Source organism: Acinonyx jubatus, chromosome A2 (genome assembly GCF_027475565.1).
Source record: "Acinonyx jubatus isolate Ajub_Pintada_27869175 chromosome A2, VMU_Ajub_asm_v1.0, whole genome shotgun sequence".
Classification (NCBI taxonomy): Eukaryota; Metazoa; Chordata; class Mammalia; order Carnivora; family Felidae; genus Acinonyx; species Acinonyx jubatus.
The window spans coordinates 37703762-37719334 of NC_069383.1; the positions used below are offsets into that span (position 1 = coordinate 37703762).

The 15573-nt window shown below is 41.9% G+C and overlaps 1 protein-coding gene across 4 annotated transcripts in view; it reads left to right on the forward strand.

The window, feature by feature from the left end:
* DOCK4 (dedicator of cytokinesis 4) overlaps nt 1-15573 on the forward strand; it is a 429626-nt gene that overhangs the window by 608 nt on the left and 413445 nt on the right. The gene's annotated exons all lie outside the window — the stretch shown is intronic.

Genomic DNA, 15573 nt, shown 5'->3' on the forward strand with positions numbered 1-15573 from the left:
ACCGGCTCCCGGAGTGCCGGGACGGCTGGGGGAGCGCGCGGCCAGCCCTCCTGCTGCGGGCTCTGCCTGCGGAGTTTGGAGTGGCGACGGGGCGTGTGTGAGTCAAGTTGAAGAGGAGGGTGAACGGCGTTCCGCTCCTCTCCCTCCTTATCTTTCTTCCCCAAAGAGGGCAGTGGGCTGCAACGATTCCCTGGGGTGGAGAGAGAGACAACAAGTACTGCGCAGAGAGAACACCCCCAAAACAGAAGGGGAGGGGGGCGCAAAACCCTACCTCCGGCTCCCTCCGACATTCCCGGAGTGCGGAATGTGGCACTGTCCTCAAAGGAGCCGCTCTGACAGACCGAGCCTGACCCTAGCTTCCTTCCTCCCTCCTATCCCGGGTTTATGGGGTGTGAGTGTTTAGGGGCTGGGGGGATTGGTAAATTTCAACATCTGCGCCTCTTTGGTCTTTGGAGGGGAACGGGTATTTCAGCAATGCTTTTACTTCTGGCCACCCTCTCGGCCCGGGGTAAGAGCGTTGGGGGTTGGTGGAGGACAGCTGTGGAGTGATAATGGGGAAGGGGAAATCAGAAAGCCTTGGGTCTTCGAGGCGAGGAGACAGCTTTTAAGAAAGCACTACCCTGACACTGGCTTTCGGAGGAGAAGGAACAGGGTAATGCTCGCTGTTCTGTGCAAAGGTGAACAACAAAGGACATTAATGTTGACTGATGAATACAGGAGTCTCCCTTCCTTTCCCTCCTCCCATTTCAGGCTGATTACAGTTCCTGTTTTTGTTGTTTGATTTCAGCTGGGTCGCCCCTTGACAGTTACTCCTTTTAAGGTTGTGGCTATTAAGAAGCCAGGCTCTCTGACAAGCCTGCAGCGGCCAAATGCAATTATAACCTCTCAGAAGGTTTAACAGGGAGAAAGCATTTTGGATTTTACTAACAGTCTTTATTCCCTATAATGCCCCGTTCTGCTGATTGGTGTACTTTTTCTTTTTTTAATTGGGTACAGATCTAGTGATTTAGACGATGTGTAGGTATCTGCTTCTGTTCTAAATTAATTTCCCTGTAATTTAGACAATGTGGAAAGCCTTTCCAGGGAATCTTAGTCATATGAGATTTTTTTTTTAAACTTTGCATGGGGATAGGACTTTGGAGTCCACTGAAAGGACTGTAAGATTAAACAAAGTCAATGAAAGCTAATGAGCTTTCTTTCTGTTTGTGACTGTTCAGCAAGACAATAGTTTGTCCTGGACCCACCTTTGGGAAGGGGTTCCAGCCTTCCCTCTCTTCAAAGTGTGATGGGAACCTTTGCTAGGCACTGTCCTGGCAAGGAGTAGATGTTGGTGGTTGTTATTTTCCTTCTGTCCACTCTCCCCCACCTTTTTGGGTAGATTAACCCTTGCTGGGAAAGACATTGCCTTTGCTGAAATGGTGAGGAACTGGAGTGTCCCCTTGTCACTGGGTTTAACACTCATTGGAAGAAACACAGACCCATCCAGCAACACTGTCCCGCTTGGAGTCGATCCCAGATGTTGCTTTCTTCCAAGTGTTAAATTATACAGATTATGGATGGGATTTATTTTCTTGATTTCCTTATGTGCCAGGTCACAGCTGGGTGCTGGTATTGATTAGTTTTTCTCTCGCCTTTCTTTGTAAGCCTTGGGCAGAGGCTTAAAACACACTCTGGGATTTCCTGGAATGGCAAACCGGATATTATCGGTCAAATGTTTTGGGCTGCAGCAGACACCTTGCTTTTGGGTGGTTATAATTTGGTTGCAGAGTAGGGGGAGATGGGAGGGTGAGCTCAGCGTTGGGAAAAGGAGGTTGAGATGAGAAGTGAGGACAGAGGTGGGTCTGCTCATTTATACAATATCACACATACAGGAATGTTAACCATCTTTTATTATTAATTTTTGAGCATTTGGCTTATGGAATGCTTAGCTGTTTTTTAGAATCCATCTGTTAAGCGTGTGCATTTGTGTGTGTGTGTGTGTGGTGAAAATTTTGCTAGGATGCTTAAGTGTGGACTTTATTTCTCACCATGGAGAGCACTATTTGTAGCTGTCTATGCTGCAAGTTTTTTGTTTTTTTTTTAAACCTTGGTTAGTGCATGTGCTTTCTTTTCTAGTTTTTATAAATACGAAAGAAAAGATACTTTATAGACACAAATGTTTGGCTGATATCAGGTGTAGTAGTAATGTAATTCCTCATTCTATGAAATAAATTAGTCTTTGTAACTTGGAATACCTGAAGTTTTAATGCAAATTGTATATTTTTCCAATGATGCTTTTTATCCACCATCAATTATATATGAGATAATTATGTGTCTTTATGTTTCAGTTTCAATCAACATTGTAAATATGGGTAAACTTTCTTAAATGTCATGCCGTAGTAAGATGTATCAGAGATAGAAATTCCTTTTCAAACCTGACATGTGGGCACCCTCCCCACCCAATTGGTGGATGGTTTTAAAACAATGTCTGCTTAATTTTATACCAAAGTGTTCTGATTCTAGGGAATTAGAAGATATAGTGATAAAGCTGTAGTCCTGAGGGAGAGGAGACCTTGTCTCTTTAAAAACATATTAGTAGGCACACATATTTTATCTTGGGAAATTCTGGGTAGCTCTTGGCCCAAAGCTAGACAGTGCTGCCAGCTGGGTGACCTTAGGTAAGTCACTTAACGTTTCTGAGTCCCAGCCTCTTGGTCAAATGAGATCAAGTTCCTTCCCGATATTCTTTAGAGCTCTTCCAAACAAATGTGTCCTTTGGTTAGAAAGATACCTCTATGGTGTAGAGATTGTTATAAAGAAAGACACTTCTGTTGTGACACATCCCGCATGGTTTTTAACCAGGATCAAAGGTAAGCAAAAGCTACCTGGCAGGCTGCCAGAACCAAGGTGCTGGTTGTTCATTTTTCAATCTGTTTGATTTTCTCTCTCTAGTAAGAACTCCACGCGCAGTGCCAAAAACGTTCTTGGTAGCCCCCTCACAAATTTCCTTATGATCACTACCTGCTCCCCGCATGCCCTCATCAGACATCCCTCCCTTTCCTCCCTTAAAGGGGTGAGAATTAGTCACAGAGAAAGTTATGCTAGGACTGTTGCATATATATTTCTGTGTTCGTTTATTCAGCAGCCATTTCTGCACAGGGTTCCCAGGTGAGCTGGCATATCTCACTAAGCTGCAAACTGCACCTCTCAACCCCAGCCAGATGTTTTACATGTGTGCGCCTGGTTAAGCTTAGAGGGAGGTTATGTGCTGGATTGATCAGTGCAGAAAATTCATGAGCCTGACAAGAAGCAAAACTCAGAACAAGCTGATCTGAAGGTTATGAGTGTCATTTTAAAAATGACGTATTTAGTACTTGTGTCATCGAGTCCTCAAAAGAATTCCTGTCCTCCATTTCTCTTGAAGTGTTCTGCTCTCATTCAAGTAGGAATCCCATTCCTTTTTAAAGCTCTATTTTAGAGGAAGCGATACCTTCTATTATTATATGGGATCTTTATGATACCTTTTCCTTGAAATGGGTGCTTTAATGGTAGCTTGTGTGGAAGAGTTGGAGTGAGTGTACCTGTCTTCTTAGCTGTTTTCAGTTTCTTAGGTATTAGTGTCTTAAAATGTTTCCTCTTTGTGGTACCATGGTGTATCCACATAACATGTATGGATAAATAATGATATGCTGCCTGAAATTGTGACATTTAGAGTCTGGCACAGGATTCTATTTTTTTTTTTTTTAATTAATTTTTTTGAGGGTGGCGGGAAGGGCAGAGCGAGAAGGAGAATCTCCAGCTGTGGGGCTCGAACTCCTGAATCATTAGATGTGACCTGAGCTGAAATCAAGATTTGGTTGCTTAACCGACTGAGCCACCCAGGTGTCCCCAGGATTCTACACTTAAATGGAAGGTGAAGAGGAGTGATTTATATCTGTAGGCCAAGTACCATTGAAGAGCTGTGCAGGCAGCAGGATGGCAGCTGATGTCCTTGAGCTGGCGGCCGCCTGTGGGAATGGCATATACACCTGTTTCCCTCTTCTGGTCATTCTACTAAGTGAAGATTATCTCGCGAGGCCCTAGAAACACAGAGGTGCTGCCTTTCCTCTCTTTATTCTTGTTTTTTTTTTTTTTTTCTCTTTCCCAACCCCTCCCCCCCCACCCCCTGCGCCACCCAGAGGTGGTATGGTAGATACTGCAAAGGAGATTATACAGATTTTGAGAAATTTTAGACTTTCTGGTCTCCAACTCTACTCTTAAGGAGACCACATTTTCAGAATTATCTTTGGATGTCTGGATTTCTAGCATAGTGACTTGATGTTGCAAGCATATATGGCAGAGTAACATCAAACTCTAAGGAAACCCAACCAAAATTCCGTAACCATAACATATTAATACCATGTTTTATAGTTGAAAAAAATACAGTGAAGTTACTTTGTTCGGGTACAGTCTCTGAAACAGAATGGTAAGTTCCATTTAAGGGATGAGGAAGCATCTTCACAGAAATTAAGTGACTGATTCTATGTCGTGGCTTTCAATCTTGTTTCGGAAATATACTGAATAGAAGACAGTTTTATTAGTCCATATTATCATCCATAATAGGAAACACCTTTACTTTTTTCATCTAATGTAGATACACAAATACCATTAGCCCCAGCCCACACACATACAGTGCAATATTTGCTCATATTCTGTGTGGTGTTCTATTCTTTATCATTAAAAAAACAAAACAAAACTCATCACTAGCTTGACTTAATGACTCCTTAATGGATCCTGACCTACAGTTTGAAAGGCATTTCTCTAGGTATCACATTTGCGGTACAGGAAGGACTGGAACTCAGACCTTGTTGGGTTTCTGCTCGAGTTCATTCATGACATTGGTTTTGTTGGTTTCTTAGCAGTTAGATATTTGTGCTTATTTTTGACTTAGAGTTTAATAATCATACTTTTTTCCTTCAACATAGTCAAAATCTGCCTTTTTATGTGCTGTTATTTTTAAAGATGTAACAAATATCCAAAGCTATCACATGCACTGTAGAAATCATCTCTCCAAGTTCATGTCTATCTTCCAATTAGGATCTTTTTGATGAGGGCTGGTATGAACTGCATAGTGGCCAATTTTGGATATTTTCTCCATAATTTCCTTTGAGAATGATCTCTGGCTACTATAACAAGAATAAATAGATTAAGTCTACTGAGATAAGTTGTCAATTGTGGGATTACCACCCATCATTTTCTGCCTTTTTTCATGTTGCTTGCTGATCATTATTAGAAGAAAAAAGGCAGGTTTTTATAAAAAAACTGAACTGGTAATGTATTTGGCCGGAGTATATATAATAGTTAAGAATAAAGAAGTAAAGATCTCCAAACCTATTTTCATCTGAGCAATTAATTTTTTTCTTTTGTCTTTTTTTCTTCCTAAGTAGACTCTATGTCTAGTGTGGGGTTTGAACCCACAACCCTGAAATCAAGAGTTGCATGCTTTACTGATTGACCCAGGTGCCCCTCATTTAAGATATTTAAATTTACTTGAGGAACAACTGTTTTTCTCTCTGACATTTATTTATTTTTATTTTTTAAATTTTTGTACATTTAAATTTTTCTTAAGTTTTTATTTAAATTCCAGTTAGTCAAGGGATGCCTGGGTGGCTCAGTTGGTTAAATGACTGACCGTCTCTTGGTTTTGGCTTAGGTCATGATCTCACAGTTCCTGAGTTCGAGCCCCACATCAGGATCTGCACTGGTGGTGCAGAGCCTGCTTTTGATTCTCTCTCTCTTCCCTCCTCTTCCCTCCTCCTCCATTTGTGCTCCCTCTTTCTCTCTCTCTCAAAATAAGTAAACTTAAAAAAAATAAAATATGTTCCAGTTAGTTAACATACAATGTAATTTTAGTTTCAGGTGTCCACTGCCTCTGGCTTAAAAAAAAAAGTGTGCTAAGATATCACTGGATACCTACTCATTAAATAAGAACCACCAAAAAAGGTGTTAATGTCTTTTGGTGATAAAGTTGCAGTAAAACTGATATGGGTTATCCTACTGGTTATATTAAATACTAACCTGATCTTTTTGGTTATATATATATATGTGTGTGTGTGTGTGTATATATGTGTGTGTGTATATATATATATAAATGTATATTATAGTATATATTAATATATATAAATATATATAATATACATATATATTATATATATATTTCCAAAAAGATCAGGTTAGTATTTAATATAACCAGCATGCATTTACAGTACACTTGATATACGTGAAGTATAGTTCTGAGAGCTTGTCATGTGTTGTCATGTAATCCTTGTGACAACTCTGCCAGAGAAAATTCAGTTATCACTCACATTTTGTAGGAGATTGAGTCACAGAGATTAAATAACTTGTCTAAAGTCACACAACAAATGGTGGAGCTAGAATTGGAACCCAGAAAGTATTACAGGGGAACTGCCCCATGACCCCCTGTGCCAGGATTGCCTCATACAACAATTAGTTGTAGGAGTTTGAATCTGTGATCCCACTCCTCAAAGTTTATATGAAAAAAAAATCAATAGGAACAAAATTCTTTAAGTACGACGTTATTCTTCACCACGTTGTTTGTGAAATAACATAGATGCCAGTTATTTATAGTTTAACCAGTTTTGGTTATTAGCACATCGGAGCATCATATACTCATGAAATTGGTCAATTTCATAAATAATACTGTTTCCCAAATACATTTCATGTATCAAATATTAAGTGACCAAAGAAATCAAAGTGAATATCGACTATGCCTGAAACTATAGAAGGTGTAGCACATAGAGAAGATAGAGTTAATGCACAGATGAGAATAATTCTTTTGTTAGAATACGGGGATTATCAGAAAATTCTTTTTTAAAATTAGTTTATTTATTTTAGAAAGCAAGGGTGAGGGGTAGGGGGAGAGAGAGAGAATCTTGAGCAGCCTCCATACTCGGTGCTGAGCCAGATGCAGGACTCCATCCCATGACCCTGGAATCATGACCTGAGCTGAAATCAAGAGTCGTATGCTCAACTGACTGAGCCACCCATGTGCCCCCAGCGAATTCTTTTTTAAAAAACTCCCTTTGTTGGAAATAGGAGCAGTATTAAAGTTTAAATCACACATATTGGTGCTTGTAGAAGAGGGGGCTGGCATAAAAATGAGAAAATTGAGGTTATTGCAGTAGATGAGTTTAGAGAGACATGCTGGAACCAGTTTAGCAATCCTTCCATGGTGAAATCTGGAAGGATCTAAGATGGCTAGAAGACAGGAAATAACAGGGCTTGGTAATTGGATGGGAGGAGTTAGGGAAAGGAAGAAGTTGATGTCCCCCCCCAGGTTTCTGGCTCCAACAACTGGGTAAACATAGGTGGTTTCAACAGATGAGACAATTTTGTAGGCAGCACAGGTTAATGATGTAAGATCAGGAGTATCTTTGGCCACCTAGAGTTTGCCATGCCTGTCAAATGTTCAGGTGGCCATAGCTGGTGGGCAGAGTCTGGAGCAAAGGACGGAGGCTCTGGACTAACCAGTATGGTTAGAAAGTTATTTGGTTTATGAGTGATGACTGAAGTGGTCGACCTACATAAGACTTTATTAATTGTATTGACTTTGATTATGTAGTCTGCTTGTTCATTCTAAGTTTTAAGTGACAGCCCCTAAATTTCCAAAGAGCAGTCATCATGGAGCACTTTATTAATATGGGTACAGGGTATTCTAAAGGAAGAAATATTACCTGTCCAGGTAGAGTTGGTAGTAAACTAAATTTTATGGTCTCTTCTTGCTTCTCATTAGTGCCTTGCCTGGCTAAGGCATCAGTTATCTCTATTTCTGTGACATTTCTCTCCCAAGCAAATATCTCACACCAGATTGGGCATGTTTGTGAGATTTCACCAACAGGATGTTGAAGAACAGAATGAACAAATATTTCAATAAACAATGTTTACATATCCCTCAAACAGTATGTAAGTGTATGCGCTCATCCAAATATGGGAAAATGCTCAGATTTCCAAAACAATATATTAGTACATACAGATTTTGTGTGCGTGTGGTAAATATATAATACTTCCTACGAAGTATTATACTTCGTATACTTCTTGAAAGTATACCACTGTACTCCTGAAAACACGTGATTGGAGGTAAGGGATTCTAGCCTCAGACAGCATTGAGTTCCCTTCCCCGAATGTAGCCTGTCATAACTTCTCACTGAAACGTCAATAGGTAGACACAGGCAAACATTGAGAATATTAAAAATTACATCTGACAGAAAGTCTATTGCCAAAATTTGGGAGTAGTTTCCCTAAGGCAGGTGGAATTGGATTAAGAAAACTAGTTGGTGGGGCGCTTTGGTGGCTCACTTGGTTGAGCGTCTGACTCTTGATTTCAGCTGAGGTCATGATCCGAGGGTCCTGGGATTGAGCCCTGTGTGGGGCTCTGTGTTGAGTGTGGAGCGTGCTTAAGATTCTGTCTCCCTCTGATGCTCTCCCCTGCTCACACTAGCTCTCTCTCTCTCTCAAAAAAAGAAAATGAATTGGTGAGAGGAGAGTTTCCTTCGTTAAGCAGAACACCTTCAGTGACCTGGGTAGGAAGATCTCTCATTGATCTCCCCACGTCACCAGCTAGAGGTCAGGTCAATACTTTCAACTTGGAGTGTTTCCTTTATCGCCTGGGGCATCTATGGTTCTTCTCTTTCCACCCCATCTTTGTATTTCCATTGAGAGATAACCACTTCCAGAAACTACTAGGACGGGGTGGGTGGGTGGGTGGAAAGGAGTCTATGGAAAATGCCACTATACTTTGTCTTTGAGAAGTGTACTGTAGTCTGAGAAGAGTGATTTCATGGGTGCCCTTGAAGTGCTTCAGTAACAAAGCATGATGGATTTTGTAGTTTTGCCTACAGTCTCTTGGTGACAGAGAAGGAAGCAGTGTGAGAAGAGATGATCCTGTCTGAATTGCTGCAAACCATTGCACGTGGTACATGATGGCTTCTAGCTGGGAATTTAGAGCTGTGCACATCAACTGGATTTCGAAGAAAGGCCTATAAGGAGGACTCAGCACAGACTTTTCAGCACTGTTCAAAGCACTGCAGGGAGGTTCAAGACCCAAGGCTGCATCAGTCAGTGATCACATTTGCATCCTACAGAAGAAGGAAAGCAACTAAATCTGGAAACAGGCATCTGTCAATTTTAATAAACTAAAACATGACTGTTTCTCAGCTGGGGAGGAAGAGGGGCGAGCATGACATTCATATGGGGAGGCTGTTGGAAACTGCTAATACATGTGTGCATTATCCACCCATACTCATGTCCCCTGAAAGTGTGCCAAAAAGAGAAGCTTGGTGAGAGGGAGGTTGGTGGGAATGCTTCTGGATATGAAATTAACAGGTCTTCTTCTAGGTGAATTTGATAACCTTCCCTCCCCCGAGTTGTGAGCCATTTCATAAACCAAGCAATTTGTTTATTTTTATAAGAGTATTAATTGGACATTAGCCTAAAAATGTCTCCCTGGAATCTTTAGGCAGAAATGTAAAGATTTGATTCTATATCTTTTTCTTTTCTCCAAAATACAGGATCTTATCTGTCACTGGTGACGAGAGGTGAACATGTTTCGTAAACATGGGTGTGCGTGGATGTGGGGCAACTTAAACATAGCCCCAGCCTGGGTCCTGGGGAGAGGAGAGTGTTGGTTATTCTTCTGAGGTTCCAAAGTTGGTGGGGCTTCTTTGATAGCAGACCTAAGAGGTTAGCTGGATTCTCAAAGAAACCGGGAAATCCAAACATGACTAGGTAGTTCTAGAAAGAATGAAGGTAGGAGAAATCACTGAGATTTTTCTCCAGCAATCTGGATGATAAACACTAAAAAAAGAGGAGCGTTCCTACAAAATTTCACTCCCTGTTAAAGTTTTCCCTTTATTCAGTTTGCTTTTTTAAGGAGAATTAGATGTGTATTAATTGCATTCTCCATTTCACTTAATACTCCCATCTGTAATTTATAGAAATTGATCCAGACAACCAGGCAAATATAGATATTTGCATTCTTGGCCCCACATTAGAAGGGGAAACATTATGTATAAATCATGTTAAAAATATGATGTGTTTTGAAATGGGAAAGTACTTAAGAGAATTGAAGAGGTGAGATACAAAATAACCTGGTGTTGTGCTGTTATAATCCATTGTTTCAGTTGAGAAATGGCATTGTTTGTTTTGACTTTGTATTTTTAATAATTTCCAAAATTGACATGAATTTCTTTTATAATCAGAGGTAATTATATATAGTCTTTTATAAGCTGACCATTATTTCCTGTATAGAGTTTCTTCTCAGGATTAGAGGTTAGACTGGTGGAAGTTGAGTCTGGAATGCATGAGTTTAGTTTGTCATCTATGTCCAGGAAGTAGTCTGTTCTGGAATTTCAAAGTGGCTTTCCTTGGTGTACCGTCCTGATTACTTGTGATGTCGCTGCCCTGTTCAGTCTCCCTTAGTCACAGTGAATCTGTGCTTTCAGATATGTCTTTGAAAAAGAGCCCTAATCCTTCTTTGAAAAGGAGCTTCAAACGAACTCACTTATAAAAATGCTGTTCTCTCCATGACGTATTCGTTTAGAAAATGGATGTTGGTGTCATTGCTCACTTCTCCATTGTTCTGTGAACTCTGTCCTGTGAGACTGTGGGCCCTGGGATAATTTATGCAAGAGACTTATCAACAGAGAGAGTCAACAATTCGAAGAGGTTTTATTTAGCAGTCAGAGGGATAATTGCTTATTCGTGGGTGTTTTGGATTGAATGTTTATATCCCCCTAAAATTCATATATGGAAGCCGTAACCCTCATCATGGCTGTATTTGCAGTAAGGAGGTAATTAAGACTAAATAGGTCACAAGGCTGGTGCCCTGATTGGATAGGATGAGTGTTTTCTTAAGAAGATACCCTGGAGAGTTTGATTGCTCTCTCCACAGACCTGCACCTAAGAAGGGCCATCCATAAGCCAGAAAGAGATCTTTGACCAGAAACCCATCCTGCCACCCCTTGTTCTGGGACTTCTTGCTTCTAGAACATAGATGTGAAAATAAATGCCTGTCAGTTAAACCACCTAGTCTATGGTATTTTGTTATGGCAGCCCGAGCTAATGTAATGGATCTGAACAGTTTGGGGCTCTAGGAAGAGGGACAAAGTGAACATGTTAAATCCTGGACCTCAGTGCATTGCCCTAGTCACTGTAGGTCCTTTCCATGGCTGAGGTTGGACTCCCCTGGCCCACCCTCAGAAGCACAGACTTAATTGAGTCAGACTGTTTGGTGATGCTTATCTACTCCAGGCATATGTTTATTTGAATAATGGCATTTTTGTGAAGTTGCTCACATTGTCTTAAGTCATCAAATCACTTTGGGTGCCTGCAAAGCATCTAGAGAAGTAGGTTCTCGAGATGCTTCCTGTCTTCCTGCTACAATTATTTATACAGAACTGACCATTTAGGTTAGTGTTTAAAATAGGTAGATGAGGTTTTACTGTATGGAAATGTGGTTGGAGACATCACTTTGGTGTACTTTGTTTTAGAAAGGCCTGGGTGTTGAATACCAGGTCCCTGAGGAACATAAAACAATATTTGGGGAATCCCCCTCCCCCTTTTCTGTCCTTTAGTAAGTTTTTCCTGATAGCAGATAGTACATCCCTCTAAGAGTTACTTGCTGAATATTTTTGTTTCCCTTAGTGGTAACTATAAAAGCATATCCTGTGACACATTGATGGAGAAACTTAAATTAGATGATTATTTATTGGGTATGCCTACTATGTATAATGTAGTGCACTAGCTTGATGGGGCATACAAAGAGATACAGATTTGGATCCATGAACAGGCGAAGAAACTAGAAATGTATCATAGTTTTATCTCATTTAATTTATACATTTATTCAATGTAGGTGTATCTATTTTTTAAAAAAATTCAGTAAGGCAGTGCATAAACAGAAATCAGTGTGAAGGTTAAGAGAGATATTTCCCTTCAAGCTTTAAAATGAAGATAAGGACTTGGGTGGTGGTGTTACTCACTTGTGAGCCTGAGGAAACAACCCTGAGGAGGGAGTGTCTCATATCCTGGAAAACTCAGAACTTGTACAAAAGAATAGAAGTTTCATTTTAAGATACTCTGCATAGAAGTGAGTCACCAGCTGCCAAGATTGTCCAATATAAACACCTGAGTGGTGTTGCACTCTAAATAGCTGGAAAGCCTTTTTCCTCTTCCTCCTGGGCATTTTCCACACCCCCCCCCCCCCCCCCCCCACTGTCCCGTATTCCTATCACTTCACCAGTGTTAAGTACTTTAGACAATGCACAACTTTTTTTTTTTTGTAGTTTTCTTCTAAGATTGAAACTTAGAGGAAGAAAGATGGATTGAGTATCTCTTACTCTCTTTCAAGAGAATTTTATAGTGATAAATGTTTACATTATGGGAAACTAAGAGTGGATAAGCAGAGGAGAAAGTAACATGAATGTTTGTGGGCCTAGGTCTGTGTGATTGGCCCCATGCATGCACACTGAAGCCTTAGAGCAAATCTAGAGATGGTGAGTGATTTGTTCAAGGTGACCCAGCTGGTAAGTAGTGGAGCTGAGATTTGGACACACTGTGCAAGTCTGAAGCCCATGGCCCTGTCGTGGTACCACATTCCTACATGCACACAGGCAGGCCTATAGTCAGAGTCTGGAGGCCTAGCCCCAGGCTTTGGGGTTCCATGGACAGTGGTGAAGAAATTGCTTGCCATTCTTTACTTTTTAAATAAGGTGTTGGTATTAATACCAGGAATATGTGCAGTGAGCGCAGGTATCCCCAGCTTTGCAAAAGTTTGCCTTACACCACTTGACTTTCAGGACAGACCTATACTAGTACCTGTTTTTGCTAACCGAAAGAAATCCAAAGAGGATTGTACTTTTACGAAAAAAGGCGAAATGTGAAAAAGGCGCTCAGCATTTGTTTTCCCCAGAGTTGTTATACAGGCAGCGCACAGCCCCCTGGCTGCAACTGTGGCGCCACCAAGGGCCTTTCCCAGGAACTACGTTCAGCCTCTCTGCATCAAGCCGCCATAGCTCTGTGAGCGGCTCCGTTTATTTCATGCATCCTTTAGCAAGGTGTGTCCTCATATATTAGGAAAGTCTAAGAGAGGTTATTTTTTTAAAATCTTTTTAAATGTTTATTTATTTTTGAAACACACACACACACACACACACACACACACACACACACACACACACAGTATGGGGAGGGGCAGAGAGAGAGGGAGACACAGAATCTGAAGCAGGCTCCAGGCTCTGAGCTGTCGGCACAGAGCCTGATGGGGCACTCAAACTCACGAGCTGTGAGACCATGACCAGAGCCAAAGTTGAACAATTAACCGACTGAGCCACCCGTGCACCCCAGAGAGGTTATTTTTTGAGTCTGTGAATGCTAAAAGTTTTTGCATGTAAATTAATGGTAATTGCTTCTTTGCCTTATGCCATTCTGCTTAAGAAAGTTTTCATAGGAATGCCCTACTTTATGATAGCCCCGTCGTGTGCTGCCTGCCTACGGGTGGGGGCTATGGTAGAACACAGTGGTGCTGGAGAGGCCACTGGATGGGTCAGGGGTTGAAGATGGTGCCAGAAGCGTGTGGGGAAAGGGGGTGGAGAGCCAAGGACCAGACCATGCTGTGTGACCGTAAAGGAATAGAAGTGTGTATCCACGAATGAGGGTGGACTTGGCCAAACCTGATGAGGAATGAGGAGGAACCCTGGAGTAAAATCCCAGGTTCTCAGTGACTGGGGGTGTTATGTCTGGGAGACTAGAAGGAGGAGAGGTAGAAGGGAGAGAGCATCAGCATTGATTCTAAGAACCATGGAAGCCCTGACGTGTGAGGCTTTTGGTTCTGATGCTGAAAGCCTTTGCTTTGCACGGACCTGGGCATCTCACTCTGCCTCGTCTGTGTTTGGGGAAGCCTCATTTTGCAGGGCCAAGCAGCTGTTGCCTTAAGGGACCTTGGTGTGCTGGATTGGTACCTCTTGTTTGAATTACTGCATTCACCTCTTAATTTGTCTCTTGGCCTATAGCCTCTTCTTTCTCTAGAACATGATCTGCAGTAAACTGCGAGCAATCTGTTTTGTAATTTGTTGGTGGGGTTTATCTGGAGAAACAATACCTGCAATGTCTCCTTTGCAGTTAGGGTAGAGTCCACAGTCATTTCATGGCTCACAAGGCCCTTCCTAAATTGGCCCCTGTCTCCATTCCGGTTTAGAGTCAGGTAGTTCTTTCTCCTATACTCTGGGCTCCATCCTTGGGAACCACTGATAGATTCTCAGACTCTAGGTCCCTGTGCTTGCTGGAACTTGCCTTGCTCAACCATCCTCCTTCCCATTCTTTACTTGGAAAGCCTAAATGTGGTGTCTTTTCTCTAAGAGCTTCCATTTCCGACTCCTTGCTATAATGAAAACACTTGTCCTCCATTCCACATGGATGTCTGTAGCTGCCTGTCTCAGGGCCCTTCCTATTGCTGTGTGACACTGTCTACCATTGCTAAGGCTCCTGAAGCCTTGGAAGCCAGAAATGCTGTGCTGTTCAGCTTTGACTTCCCTGCCTGGTAAATACAGAGCTAACTTTACCCAGGCTTAGTAAGTGATGGATCAGGGAATGAGTGGCATCTTAGTCCATTCAGGCTGCTGTAACAAAATACCACAGATTAGGTAGATTATGAACAACAGAAATGTGTTTCTTACTGTTCTGAAGGCTGAGAGCTCAAAAACAGAGTGCCAGCATGGTCAGATTCTGGTGAGACACTCTTCAGGATTGTGGACTCCTTGCTGTGTCCTTACGTGTTGGAAGAGCCTGTGGAGCTCTGTGGTGTCTCGTTTATAAGAGCATTAATCCCATTCACGAAGCTTTACCCTCATGATGCAAGCATCTCCCAAACACCCCACATCCTAATACCATCACATTGCTATTAGGATTTCAGTTTACAAATTGTTGGTGGGGGAGGGGCTCAGAGTTTCTTATCGTAGTGAATGGGTTCCTTGGAAGAGGGGGATATCTCTAAGCTTAGTGCGTTGCAGTTATTTGTTAAGTTTACATAGCAGGTTGTCCAGAATGTGTAAACTAGACTCTGAGAAGATGAAGCAACTAGACTGGCTGGGGAATCCCCCCAACACCCTAAAGTGCTGACCCAGAGGAAAAGGAGTATTTGTCAGAGAAGTGACCGGATTTGCCAAGAGCATTTGAAACCACGTACATAAACTCTGAAACATACAGTATGGTTCTGTTTTGTGACCATATAAAATTGGCATTTAAAAATCCACATAGAGGGGCACCTGGGTGGCTCATTCGGTGGAGCATCTGACTCTTGATTTTGCCTCAAGTCATGATCCCAGGGTGGTGGGATCAAGCCCTATGTTTGGCTCTGGTCTGAGCATGGAGCCTGCTTGAGATTCTGTCTCTCTCTCTCTCTCTCTCTCTCTCTCTCTCTCTCTCTCTGGCTCTGGGCTGAGCATGGAGCCTGCTTGAGATTCTGTCTCTCTCTCTCTCTCTCTCTCTCTCCCTCCCTCCCTCCCTCCCTCTCCCTCCCCCCTCCCCCCTCCCTCCCTTCCCCCC